Here is a 13,283-nt window from a genome sequence, read left to right on the forward strand (position 1 = left end):
CACCAAGGCACTCCCATCTAGCATAGTGATGGCAACTTCCTTCCTGGTTTAGCTTTTAACTTAGTGCAGACATTATGCAAAATAACACCTATTCATTTCCTTTTCTTATAATGACTTTCCCTTTTACTTCTCACTGCATTAACTTGCAAAAAACCACATTCTGTTCTTACATGGGCATAGATGAGGATGATTCATTCAAATATGCTCAAGATAAAATTCATGTACCACAATGACAATAAGGAAAAAAACCCAACTATTTTATATGTTTGTGGAAGTTTTTGCTTTAAGAACCCCTTAATAACCACTTCCATATACCTGCTAAACAGTAAGTCAGTTATCTTTGTGAAGGAATTTTGTTCTCATTTGGCCAAGAAGATTTCTTAAAAAATGAGTCAGACCCTCATTATAAAAAATATTCAGAAGCACATGAGTCAGTTATGGGGATTTTATTGTTTTATTTATATACATTTGCATGTGGCTAGGTGGCAGATAATGTTATGTAATAGATAATATTTCAGACTTTATTAGACTATTGATTTGACCATTACAATCTAAAGTTTTTCTACTGGCAATCAGTGATATGCTAAGCACAATGAACTGAGGATGAGTTGTTCATATTATCAATTGCTGCTGTATTCTTTAAAGATGACAGATGTGTTGCCAATTTGCTTTTTACTATTCTTTACACCACAAGAAGACTGGATAGAGCCATTGCTATTTCTATGACATGATAGTCAAAATTTTTCAGCTAAACTTTTCAGTTAAAAGTGAAGTATTAATTCTGACAACCACCATGATATTCTAGAAATTTTTATTATAGATGAGACTGCAAAGAACATTTCTGAAATGTTGTGAATAAAACTACCCTGAATGATGCAAATGTAAAAACAAATAACTTGACTCAAATATAGAGTGGTATAGTATAAAGAATTTCATTAATTCAGAAAGATGTCTTCTGAAGTATTTTTCCCAAAAGCTATTAAATATCGAGTACTAGCCAAATGAAGTAATACTGTTGAACTTAAAATAAGAAATGCTCTACAAACTCAAAATGCTCTTTTTGTCATCTAGTTACCTCAGAACATGAGTAAGGCAAGTGGAAGCAAATACAGTATTCATTCTATAGAAAGAGTCCTAATGAAGCTGTAGTAAATATAAATTTAATGAAATTTTAAATGTAGCACTTTCAGGCAATGAAAGCAACTAAATCAAAGCAAAATGAACGCTGATTTTTTGACAGAATGGTATAATAGAAGCAATAGAATACAAAAAATCATAGGTATGAGTTGAAAAGGAAAAAATTATGCAATTTATATGTCATCCATTAGGAATTTAGCTCTACTTTGTTTTTGCTAATTTGCATTGCCCCTTAAGTATCTTCCATATCAGTTACTTACATTTTCCTGTTTTCAGTGTTGTATGGTGTTCACCCATCCTATCTGTCCAGAAGAAAAGGAGAAAACACTGCAAAACCGCAGGAGGACTTTTCAAGTACTATGTGTATCTGTCCCTTTCTGATACAGACTATCACCACTGATGGTAGTGTCTAAGGTCAGAATAGATATTCTGCTATAGGATTCCACCCAAGCTCAGGCTGATACAGTATTAACCTATGGAATACTCTGAGCATCAGATTCTACAGAAGGTGCCTTCCAAGAACTCTGCAGTAAGCTGATATAAGGGGCAAATCTATTTTAGGGCTATTGTGATGGCAGATTTTAGTTTTGTTTTGTTTCTGAGTTCAGAGTGCCCTTGTATGATCTGTCTGCACATCCCTCAGGGACACCGTAGCTTTAGACACAGCTACCTTTGGGCAGCTCTGTGTGTGTGTATGTGAGTGTGTGTGGTGAAGTAGCTGAATTGTGTGTGTGTGTGTGTGTGTGTGTGTGTGTGTGTGGCCTGGCCACACACCAACCTGGAAAACATGAGCTTTCTTTCTTGGGGACAATCTTCCCTCCCCCAGCTAGTAATTTTTACACAGCTGGAACAACTAGCATCTTTGAAACCCCCATCCTAATGTCAAGTTCAGTTAAAACCAGCTCAGTTATTTAATTCCAGCCAGGATGAGACCTGTTGGACAGCGAAGCGCACAGCCACACACAGCCATGCAGGCCATATTTCCTGCAGTATTTCTGTGTAGAACGAGGCCCAGCAAGCACTGTGGATCTCATTACTGCACCCAACCTGCACCGCCATGCCTCAGCAATGGCCTCCTGCACCCTTAAATCAGTTCGAGCAGTTGGAGGTGCATCTGGCTGTCACACAGTCTATTAATTTGGGAAATTATTCCACCTCTGGATGGCAGCAGTCACTGGTAAGGCATTGCGTGAGGAGGGCAGGAAAGGCTGCGTGTGTTTGCACACATGGGGTGGTTAGGAGGGGCTGCCTCAGCAGCGAGTACAGGGTCCTGAGAGCAAGTGAAAGGCTGCGGTATTACCACACATTTATTTCTCTTAAATGGGGCAGCGGGCAGCTACGGAAATGTCTGACTTTATGTTTTTGTAAGAAAGACAAGGACTCCCAGGAACCGGATGAGCCGGACAGCGCCTCCCCTGCCGCTTCCCCTGCCCCGCCGGCAGGGGGCGCGCCCCGCGGGCGGCGCCGCAGAGTGAGGGGAGCGGGAGCGGCCCGGCCCCGGCCCCGGCCCGCCACACGCGGCCACGCGCCGCTCCCGCCCCGGGGCAGGGGGCGGGGCCCGCGGGAGGAGGCGTGTCCTTCGCGGCCCCGCCCCTCCGGGCCGCCCGAGCGGAGGGAGGGGCCGGAGCGGGGCCGCGGGGACGCGACAGCGGCGGGCGGGAGCGCCCAGTGCCCGCGGCTCCCGGCGGAGCGGGAGGGCTGGCGGCCGCCGGGCGGGGCGGGAGGAGAGGGCGCGGGAGGGGACGGGAGAGGGTGCGGGGGCCTTCCTTGCGATTTTTTTTCTTTCTCCGCCCCCTCCCAGCCGCGCCCCCTTCCCGGACCGTGAGAGGTGAGGAGGGCGGTGGGGGCTCGTCAGCGAGGGGAGGGGGCCGCGGCTGCGGGGAGGGGGAGGAGAAAGGGAGAAGGAGGAGGAGGAGGAGGGCGAGGGCCGGCGCCTGCGAGGGGTGGGGGCGGGTTCGCCCTCACGGCTACCGGGCTCCCTCCCTCCTGCCGGCCGGCTGCGGAGAGGGGCTGCGGCCGGTGCTCGGTGTCCGATGCCCGGTGCCAGACGCCCGGGCCGAGCGGGGCCCCGGCGCTCGGCGGGGCAGTGCCGCGCTCGCCTGAGCGGGGCGGAGCGGGGGCGGCGGGGCGGGACGGGACGCGGGGTCCGGTCCCGCCGAGACGGGCAGCGGCCGTGGCCGCCTCGGTGCAAAGCGGTCAGAGCGGAGACCTGGTGCAAGTGCACTGATACAGCTCTCGGGGACTTACCCCATGTGTCTTAACCTTCACCTTCGCAGGATGAAATAGTGGAAAACAATTTTTTTTCAAATGTGAGACCGGTCGAACAGAATAGAGCCGTGTCTGACTGCCACCTCACTGCATGGGGAGCGGCGTTATTACACGGGGAACAGACAGAAGTATAAGTGTTGAACATCAAACAGCTGCTGCTTATATACATTACTGGTTTATGTTTTTCCTTAAAGCGTTTTTGTGGCTTAGGGCTTTGAGCTCGGACTGCTTGAGCTTCCTGAGCAGCGGGGCAGCCCATCTGAAAGCCAGCCGCCCCAGGCTCCTGCTCGGCTTTTTGGGCAGTAATATCAGAACAGTGAAAAGGGAAGGCTTGGCTTTGTTCCTTTCTTTTACTTAAAAGTCGATTATGAAATTACATGAGTTGATCTCCAAATACAGTCATTTTTGAAGGTCTTCTACGAGCATAAACAGGAATAAAAACTTGAGCTCGTGGTAATGGTGGTGTAGCTTTTCTGTCTAGACAAACCATGTACTGGATAAATCTGAATCAAATAGCGTTTTCTTCTGCCTTGTGTCAACTTCATTGGACCATCCATCCATCAGTCAGTTTCCTCTGCATGAGCAGGTCCACTACTAAGCACAGCATGTTTATACCATGGCAGTAGACTAACACATTGTGTTTCACAGAAATGCAATAACTGGTAATTTAAAATTGAAAAGAATTTGAGTGAAGATGAAGAAAATCTTCCATTAGACCATTATGGTCAAACAGTAATTGCAAGCTCTTGCTAACAATGACAATTCATATTGATGGACTTGTTCCAACTCTCTGGACTTTTGTATCACCCATGCTTTTTAAAAGCTTATTGTTTGCTTATGTTTATGTCATGTGGTTTTGTTGATATAATTCAGTGTTTCCTGATATGGATTACCTAATCAGACATAGCATGACCCAATAATGGAAGTTTCTACAGCTCTGAAGAAATTATAATATGATTCTGTATTTCCCTTGCAAAATTCTTGCAGTTTTCCTCTTTCCATAGAAATTAAATTGCTTTTCCTTCAGCAGTCTTACCTAGTAGAAAAATGCGGAAGTTATAAACCTGACTATCCACTGCTTGCTTCTTGTCACAAGAACAGAATCTTTCACTCAAAGTTCCCAGCAAGGCCATGCTGCCCATAGGCATGTGTATTATTGGGCTGAGTGGCCTTAAGAAACACTCATATGGAAGAGATGAGGTTATGTGCTGCAGGTGCAAGAATGAGGTGGTATTACCCTTCAGAGACCTGCAAGGTTCTGGAAGCCAGTAAGAAAGGCCAGACCATGAGAGGTTACATATTAGGTATCACATTATGCATGCTGGTATCATGTAAGGCTACTTTCTTTCACTGCACTGTGCAAATAGTAATTTGTTTGGTGCCAAGCCAAAAGGAGATGCATACTGTTTCAGCAAGCTGGATTTTTTGAGCAGAGTCTAACTTGGGTAAGAAAATTTTTAGTGGCCTGTAAATAGGTAAGGGTTGAGAACCACTGTAGCAGTAAGTGTGAATTTTATAGAGCTGCTCCATTTAGGGAATCATGTTTAGTGCTGGTACTTGGCTTTATTCACCAATGCAGTCAGTGTTATTCTTTGGCACTGTTGCTCAGCTTAAGTGCTTCATGTGGCACATCAGTTCTTCACTGCTTTTCCCTCAGGGAAGGGAATCAAAGATAAGGGTGACAGTGGACTAAGGCTATTTTTTTTTTTCAAGAGGTACTGTCTTTAAAAAACAGTGTTTCTTGAGAGTTTACATATTCACATTTCATAATAATTTCCCCTCTTTTTTGTGAGTCTTTGTTGATGGGTATGTAACTGGAAGTTGTGGAAGGAACTGAGGTGACAGTTCTGCAGTGACACTTTTAGCCTCTTCCTATCAGTAAGTGTAATAATCACAAAACAAATTGAAAGAAGCTCTATCTGAACAGAGTAGGAAATCTGCTTTTGAGATTATTAATTTTTTTTCCTCCCCTCCAGTGGATGGTTCTTACTTGTATTTTTCTGTCTCTAGATTTTTTTCTGCTACCTCAATTTTGCTTGGAAAGAGGAAGATAAATGGAACCACATGATTCTGTGAACAACTAGAGATGATTCCAGTGTCATAGGTAAGTATTGTATTTACTCAATTCTAACAGTTAATTATGCTACAATGAATGTGATTTTAGCCCACAAGGGTACATACTCTTCCTTACACCTGAAATTTCATCCTTTTTTTTGTATTATATAATACAAAAAAAGTGTGCATAAGCAGCAATGACTTTGCTGTTGTGGGTTTCACATGCCAGTGTTTGGACTGTTTTTATGTGATTTCAACCCTTGTGCTCTTTGTCAAAGTATGCTTTATAGAAGACTGTCAGCATTACTGTAAAGTTCAATTTTGATCTTTTCAAAGTGCATGAGAAGCCTTTGCATCTTTTAATCATTATAGGATGAACAGGGAAATTGATACAGAGTCTGTTAGAGAAAATACTGCTTTTGGTAGAAATTAATATGAATAAAGGCCCACCAAATGCACAATCAAATCTCATCACTCCAATAATAGTGACTGGGTTTCACTTTATTTCATTTTTTTAGCAACAAAGTAGTAAGACTGTTCCAAGTGAAAGTAATTGTCAAAGGGAGTAGCTTTGACATTTGCACAAAGGAAAAGGATAAAAGAATGTTGAAAGCATGAATACGTGCAAGAATCTAGCTTTATCTGAACTCTCTATAAAGTAAAATAGTGCTGAAAAATAAGTGCTAAGGGTGACAAAAGCAATCCAATTAATTTAGAAATACTAGGTTTTACTAAAGTGAAAAAAATTTGCTTTCTTGACTGTGAGATGTCTCTGCTTTGGGAATGTTTCCTTCAGAATTTACTCATGTGATACAAGTACAAAAAAGAAATGGTCTTTCTCCCTGTTCATGTCATGATCACATTGTTTCCCTCAGTCAATCCATACCCTTGTTGGTAGCTTCCACCACAGATGGTATCAACACTTTCTTGAGCTTTAAACATTGTAAGAACTGCTAAGGTTCCTCAGAATTTACTTTGTGAGCAGGCTTTGTGTTTTCACTGCTTTGCAGTAGTTGAAGATGTGGTAGCTCCTCTTGCCAAAATAGCCAACCTCTGTCAGAATTTGTGCAGACTTGACCTGCACCCTTTCTGCAGTGGTCCTGAAAGTTGAAAGGGATTTGAAACAAATACTACAAAGAGAAGGAACTGAAAAGGTCGATCACTGTGGGATATGTCTTTATTCCCATCTTACTGCAAGGTAGAATGACTAATTATTGAGCAGAGCTGCTGGTTTTTAATTATGTCTTAGGGACTTTGCTGGCATTTTTCCAGAGGACAAATTTCTGTAAAGTTGACTATTGATTTGAATCTGTTCAGAGGAATATTTTGCCAATTAATTACCTCTTCTGGCAGTTCTAAGTGCAACTGATGTTAAAAATCATGATGTCTTCCATAACAACTGGATATACTTAAAAAAAATGTTGAGTGGTAACTTGGATTCTTCCAAGAGCATCCAACAGAATTTCAGAGTAAATGGAAGACTGCTCACAAAGTTGTACAGGATGTTTTTGTAAAACAGTGAAATTTAAGGTAGAGTGAGTACTGGCTTAATTTCTTTGAAAATGCACGTGGATAGGCTTGTCTCACTGCCTTAGCTGATGCTTTTGTCTGATAGCAAATATACATTGTATTGAAACTATTGAGAAGAACTTAATAAAGCACAATGATGATATGATCTGACTAGAGCAGTTTTGAGTTGATTTGGGTGGAAGTAGTGTCATTTATTACAAAAAAAATTCACACCATTCTGGGACTTACTTAGCCTCAGTCTCAGAACAGAACTTGTCAAAATGAGGCTGAAGTATAGCCTTAAAACAGATTAAATATCATAGCACCTGGCTGTGTCATATGATGCATATTCATGGTGTAGAGAAAGAGAAGACTCAAGTCCATAGAGGTTTACTAACCTGAACTGTAAAGAATAAAAATAGTCATATGGCTGAATTAGCAAGTTAGTTAAAGTTTTACAAGTAGCGTGCATGTGGTGAGGAGATGTAGGAGAAGTTGATAGGAAGATGGTTTTGATGGTTAGATTGTTTGCAAGCAAGTTCATACTTGTTAGCAGAGTAGATGTTTTATGTTGACTTTTGCATGAATAAGCCATTAGCCTGACAGTTGCTGTGAAGTATTATATGTTGGTTATTCTTTAGATCCATATGCATTTGTCTGGTAGATAGTTAAATGTATTCTAATATTCTAAAAATAAATACTTTTGAATATTAAATGGTCATTTCATCCTTGCCAAAGATGAAATCAAAGTTTAAATCTTGCTCTTTTACATGCAGTATGGGAAATTATATTTTTGAATGTAAATGTAATCACAAGCTTTTGCATTCAAACTCTAATGAGAGCATTAAGGAGGTAGGGCATTTCATAATGTTATCATAACTTGATATGACTTGGCAAGATCTTCACCAAGCAACACAGCATTTTAAATTTGGAAGTATTTTTCAAGGAAATAAAAGTAATTAACTAGAATTAGTCTATGAGTTTATAAACATGTGGGCAGATCAAGTGATAAGTAATAGAACTTCACTTTGTACCTCTTCTCACTTCCTGACAGTTGTTGTAATTAACAAATACAAACCTAAGTTGAACCTGTGCATAAGAAATTGTCTGATGGTTCAACTCAAGAACAATTGTACTTAAACCAGATTGATAGTTTCAGTGAATATTCAAACATTATTGTTGTTTGAAAAATTATAAATTCAATGAACGAAAAATAATTTTTACAAGTACTGAAAGCTAAGTAAATAATTTTTAGAACTTTAAACTAATGAAGAGGAGCAATGGACAAATGATTGCAGACCCTCTAAATTTGAGGAGATCTACACGCAGTAGTACAATACATAGTTTTGTATTTCTCTTAAGAAATGGCTGTAGTTGATAAGAGAGAATGGAAAAAACACACACTAAACAAATAATTGGGTTTTATCAATTATGCTTTCTCCTTCTGACAGTTTAGCAATCTGAATTCAAGATTTTTCTCTTTTTTGAGCATATTACTTCAGTAATGGGCCTCATGCACCTGGGAGTGCCAACAGTATCTTGTGTTCTTCTTGGCACTTTATGTATATTGCTGGTGTCCAGTTCTTGCTCTCAGTGCAGAACAGGAAACATTTCAGGGTTCCTTTAAAACCATGGGTAAGGCAGCTGAGATGGGATCAGTATGCTGCTTAGGAGAGCTGAACAGTCAACTCTGCAAGTTCCTCAGTGATTTAATAAGTGGTTGGATTTCTGCATTGTTCCCTCTATCCTTAAGCTCATTTCAGTTTTACACAACCATGGAAGGGTAGGAGCTCAGAGCTGTGTTTGAACAGTCAGCTTTTGTGTTGATTTCTGTTTTACTTTGTTTATAAATCCTGGGCTTAGGTGATCTGTAGCCACCCAGGCTAAGTTGTGCATACTCAGAAGCAAAAGATAGGCAGCTTGTGAGTCTGTAATCTCCCCAGGCAAGTTTGGTTTATGTCTTGTGGTTTAGTCAGTTCTTCCCTAATAACATTTCTGTCTACTTGCCAGTTTCAGTCAAACTCTGACAGAATGGAGCCCTTGTTGTGTTTAAATTCCTGCAAGATTTTGAGAATACAAGTAGGTAGGAAAAGCCCAAATAAGTGATATTATTTGACCTACCAGCTGATGAGCCTGTCTGTTCTCGGTCTAAATATGACAAAGAATTTGCTTGTCCTGCCTGTTCTGGTACTTGGTAGGGAGGGATATGCATACATGTGGGATAAGGGAGACTACGTGAGGTGAAACATGCAGAACTGTAATTTTTGACAGAAGAGCTTGTAAAATAAATCATAGTGGGGAATCTGAGGTTACTTTCACATGACACTGTGGAGACAGAATAAAGAACCTAAGAAACCAGTTTTCTGATTGTGGTTAGGAGTACACAGTGGCTTGGTGCATGGCTTAACCTGAGATTTAATAGTATCAAAGGAAAGAGTTAAAAGATATTTTTCCTTATGTGCCTCAGATATATACAATTTTAAGCAACATTGATCCAGTCAGTGGACTAGTTTTGTTTTAGAGTGAAGAGAATAGTTAAATATACTGTGATTTGTTCTGCTTTTTTTTTCTGATAATACTTCCTTGAGCCACATCACAGTAAAGTCAATGGAAGCCTTTAGTTAACATCTCCAGTTTAATCATCTTGCTTTTAACTTCGTGAAGCTTATTGTAACATGAAAAATCTATCAGCAAGTTACAATGCTTGTAATAAAAGCAGGTAATACAAGGCATTGAATTCTCTCCCCAAGAGGGGTCACCAAGAGCAAGTTGCCCAGGACCATGTCCAGACAGCTTCTGAATATCTCTAAAAATGCAGACCCCACAACCTTTCTGGGCAACCTGCAGTCAGTCACCCTCACAGTGAGAAGGTTTTTCCTCATGTTTAGATGTTGTGTTTTAGTTGTTGCCTATTGATTCTGTCGCTGGACACCCCTGAAAGACATTTATTTATTTATGTATATTTATTTATGCACATTGATGCACCCCTGAGTCCTTCAGGTTGCCTATGATGCCTCTTCTAAGATTCAACTCCAGGTGGGCAAAATGGTGGTAGAAATCTTTATATTGAAAGGATTTTTCTGAGAAGTTCTGTTTGGCATCTGCAATGTTGTGCATAATTGGGTTCTAAAAACGTTGTAACTCCCAACATTGATTCTTTAAATAGAAGTTGTTTTTCATATTTATGAGACATTATGATTCTCATAAACATTAATCTTGATGCTTACAGATTTTGGTATGATTCTTGTAAAGCATTCTGCCTTCTAGTGTCATGATTGTTGGTTTTATACTTTGATCATGTGTATTGCCTTTCTGTGAACCCTGTTTTCTGCAACACTGCTTTTGAGTTGCAGTGATCAGTTGCAATGATCAGTTGCACACAAGGAATTCCAAATGAGATCACACCACTTGTTTTATAAATATGCAATAAGATATGATATCCTCATATATTATCTCTTATGCAACTTAAATTTTCGGTTGGGGGGATGGGCTTAACTGAAGCTGCTAATTAAACAGAAATCCTCACTGAGAGAGAAATTGGTCTCTTGAGGTGTTTTTTGGTGTTAAATGATTATTTAGAATGCTCAAGTTTGTGTCTTGAAGTGCTTTGCTTCAGTGGCTGTGGCATTGCATAGCTTGACATTTAAATACAGTGTAAACTTTTCACCCACAGACCTCTATGTATTTCTCTTAGAAGTTTGTGTAGTCTGGCATGGAGTACTATGTTGCATTACCTAATCACTTGCAAATCTGCTTCTTCACTGGTTTTTAATGTGTTTTTTAACCTGGTGGATTTTTATATGGTGCCTAATGTAGAACTGTGAATACTTGTCATTTTTTACCAAATAAACATCCTCTCTGCTGTTGACAATGTTGGTAGTGTTATCCTTTACCAGTTTTTTCTGTGAATTTTTGAAGAAATTTGAATACTTAATGGTGAAATAACACTACTGCTGCTGTCTTGGAAAAATGTTAAAATATTGTCATAGTTTGCCCAGCAAACTAAGCCTACGAGAGGAAACTATCTCCTTGTTATTTTGTTTTGATTTGTCTCAATCTTTCAATCAGTCCTTTATGGTCTTTTGTAACTTTATTAGGCAATACCTTCCTAAACTCATTCTAAAGAATGGCTTTGCTTTCAGCAGGACATCTTTAAGTGTCTGCAGAACAGTGCTTTTTTTTACCATTCTTTCTTAACAGTGACGTTTCTGAAGGAGATGATTTGTCTCTTAAATTTGTGACTACCTTGTTTCCATTAGAATTGGTGCTACTGGTATTCCTGGAGTAGATGAACTGGGAATCTTACTTGTCTTCACCTGGTGAAGGAATGAACTGGGAATCTTACTTGTCTTCACCTGTTGCTACTTGACCCTTTTAGTACAGAATACTGGTTCTGTGTTTTGAAAGACTGGCCCTTCACTGTGTTGTCCATTTTGTATTACAAGTCAATTTTAACTTAAAACCAGCATCTGACCTGATGAATTGGAGTGCCCATTTTTTGAGTGAGTAAGGTTACTGTGCTGTTTACTGAGGAAGAGCTCTGCACTATGGCTTTACTTGTAGATGGTGCAGTCCCTGATGATGCTGCAGTATTAACTGAATAAAGCAATGTTAATGTTTTAATCTTAAAGAAGTACAAATGTCTTGAATCAGAACTTCTGTTGTGGGTGAACCAGTATGATATTTGATCTTGGCTCTAACAATGTTGTCTTGTATTACATGTGGAAATCTCTCTTGTTGCCCACCCTTAGCTGAATAAAATGAGCAGCAAGCCAGGCTGTTCTGTACAGGTCCTTCCATGCTGTTGTTAAGCTGACTGCTCCCTCGTGTTTCCAGGGAAATGAGCAATGCAGAGTGGCAGAAAGTTGGGATGCAGTACCAGTACTTTGGCTACAGCTCATTTCTGCCAGTCAGAACAATGAGTTTAAGTCCATGAAGTCAGTAGCTGTAGGACATTTTCCTCTCTTTCTCCTGAATGAACTGTGCCACAGCTGCTGATGTACGGCCCTTTGAACATAACTGCAAACCAGAAGTGTTTGCATTTATATAAAACTTCAGCATAGGAAGAGATTATTGTTTTATAGAGTCATGAAGCATTAATATAGCAATCTTCCTGAAGTCTTTGTTGAGCTGTTTCAGTAACTTTGGGATCTGGAACACAGGAATAGGGAAGGAAAAAGAAAGTATTTAACACTTCTTCTAACATAAGCATAGTTATAAGCAGAGTTGCAGTTTGAAGTTCATCTATAGCAGTTTTCTTTAAGCAGTTATCTTAATGCCTCAAATTAATATTTTAAAATTCAGAAATCCCATTTTTAAAAGTGTTAAATTTTGAATGCCTTTTAATGCTGTAAGTATGTATTTGATTATTATGGCCAGTGAGTCTTTCTTATGTTTTCAAATGCACATCTAGGATCACTAAACATTGACAATATTGCTTTTTCACATCCTAATGAGTCTGCTTACGTCTAAAACTTATCTTTTTTATTTAATGCTTTTGTTCAGCATTATTTTTTCAAAAAATAACTCTTGAAGTCACGGTAAATACTTTATGTAATTGTTTTGACATTTACATTCTTAATTGGCACTTTAAATGATCATTAATATATTCTCAGGACTACCTAAGCTTTTATGGCCCCTTTTAAAATTAATTTGACACACTAAATACCTTGAATATATTCTATTTGAATTGCCTTGAAGTTGAGTGGTGAAAGGTTTTGGAGTCAAATCATAGTAGTGACAGAAAAAATGTTACCATGAAAAGTAGTGTTGAAATTTAAATATTAAAAATGCCTCAAAAAAGTATTCCATATACATGTTTGTTTATTTGAAAACTTGACTGATTTCCTTTGGCAAGAAAAAGGAAAAATCAACAAAAGCACTAGATCTTATTATTTAAATACTAATATTTTCATATTTCCTAGTGATACACTCTAAATATGAAGTACACCTTCCCTCAAAATATACAGTAGAGGTATCTTAAGACTAAAATAGTTTAAATTCATCTAGTTATGCTGGATTGCAATCTTTAATACTTGTATGAGTAAGTGCATATTAAATCAGAGAATATCAGTGTAGTAAATTTTTTGGTTAGTTAAAAAAATTGGTTTTTATCTCTATGCAGATAAATTGTCTGAAGATTTTGAAAAGGGCAATTTCTGAAGCTGTCATGCTATGTTCTTGGTTGTTACCTATTTACACAGTTGCAGATTTAACATACAGCATTTATTTAGATGTTTCTTTTTGTTCACAAGCCAGAATCTGGGAAATGTCCCCCACTGCTGACTGCAGGGATTTATGGCTTTGTGAAGCTC

The 13,283-nt window shown here is 39.5% G+C and overlaps 1 protein-coding gene across 2 annotated transcripts in view; it reads left to right on the top strand.

Moving 5' to 3' along the window:
* The first annotated feature begins 2,822 nt into the window (after positions 1-2,822).
* Positions 2,823-13,283, top strand: part of KLHL5 (kelch like family member 5) — a 50,263-nt gene continuing 39,802 nt past the window's right edge. For both annotated transcript variants that reach the window (XM_064710286.1, XM_064710287.1), the window contains exons 1-2: positions 2,823-2,965; positions 5,416-5,509. The gene's annotated coding sequence lies outside the window, so the exon portion shown is untranslated. The remainder of the gene's footprint in view (positions 2,966-5,415; positions 5,510-13,283) is intronic.

This window comes from Zonotrichia leucophrys, chromosome 4, assembly GCF_028769735.1.
Source record: "Zonotrichia leucophrys gambelii isolate GWCS_2022_RI chromosome 4, RI_Zleu_2.0, whole genome shotgun sequence".
In the NCBI taxonomy this organism is placed as follows: Eukaryota; Metazoa; Chordata; class Aves; order Passeriformes; family Passerellidae; genus Zonotrichia; species Zonotrichia leucophrys.